Below are 1,340 nucleotides of genomic sequence, written 5' to 3'. Positions count from 1 at the left end.
AATTTAGATCTTCTGCCAGAAAAATATTTCTAAGCTCTGATCGTTTAGGGGTGGATTTCATGATCGTGTTTACAGTGGGGCTCAGTGGCAGGAGTCTTTTCCAGCTGAACTGACTSCATGGGTGTTGRTGCYKCATGTACAAGGGAGCAGAGGCTCAAGGGGAGCAGGAACAGAAGAGGGGTGGACCAGGGCCTTTGGAGTCTTGTGTTGTGACAAATGTCAAGGGCTGCGGCCACTTTTCTTGGAGAATTTGTTGGAGGAAATGGAGCTTGGCTGAGCTCTGTGTGTGCTCTGTCCCAGTGACTCAGCCTGGGGAAGAGAGAGCTGTGGCTGGGGCTGAATGTGACTGTGCTGTGAAGCCACTGATGCTCCTTCCCATTCGCTGCTCCCAGAGAATCCAAGCAAGTCTGGGTTTCCAGAGAGTGCAGTGAGTGTCGTGAGTGTGGCTGAGGGCCTGGACCAAGTGTTTGGTGATCAGTGGCCCAAAATCCAGAKGGAGTCAAGTCTCAGAGGAAGTAGATCAAGAGTCATATCCGTGTGGCCAACCTTGTTCAACGTCCTCAACCATGACATGGGCAGTGGGGCTGTTGACTCTCAGAGAGCTGGCAGGTGATGGAGTGGCTGAAGCACTGGATGGCTGTGCTGCCAGTCAGAGGGACCTGGGCGATGTGGGTTAAAGGGATCTCCTSAAGTTCATGAAAGGGAAATGTTCTGCATCTGGACAGAAACAGCAGTGGGCCCCAGGCCATGCTGAGGGCTGAGAGGCCAGAAAACAGGTTTGCTTGTTGTTGTGGCAGTGGAGAACAGAGGGATCAGATGACAAGGAGTAAAGTCCAAGGAACCCAGCTGTTCTAAGAAGTGCGCATGTGCAGGACGAGATGACAAGGGTACAAGGGAGAATAGTTGGAACGCGATTTCCTGAAGGACAAGGATTACTCATTATTAAGGTGGCCATAGACTGGAAGAGGTGTTGGTGTGTCTGTCCTGGGAGGTCCAACACTGAACTGTCCATGGTGCTGGAAATCCTCCTCCTGTTGGCCATGTTTGAGCAGAGGAGTTGATGCACTTGCACTCCAGAGTTCCTGCCCAACTGGATGATTTTGTGAGTGTTTTTGCGGGAGAGGCTCAAGAGTCCTGCTGGGAAGAKAGTTTTTCAAGTGTGTGCTGATATGGAGGGACTTCACCAGAGGTGAACTCAGGAGAAAACTGATATGTCCAAGGCTTTGGTTCATCAGGTGATGGCTTTGTATCATGTCCTGGAAGGTCATCCCCCTCCTGTGCTTCCTCTGGAAGAATTAGTTATGACATTTGGATGTATTTGTGAGGGAAGGAGTTATTCC

This window comes from Malurus melanocephalus, unplaced genomic scaffold, assembly GCF_030028575.1.
Source record: "Malurus melanocephalus ecotype Western Australia unplaced genomic scaffold, MMel_1.1 scaffold_1645, whole genome shotgun sequence".
Classification (NCBI taxonomy): domain Eukaryota; kingdom Metazoa; phylum Chordata; class Aves; order Passeriformes; family Maluridae; genus Malurus; species Malurus melanocephalus.
The sequence above is the reverse complement of the archived record's forward strand: the minus strand, read 5'-3'. Positions refer to the sequence as shown.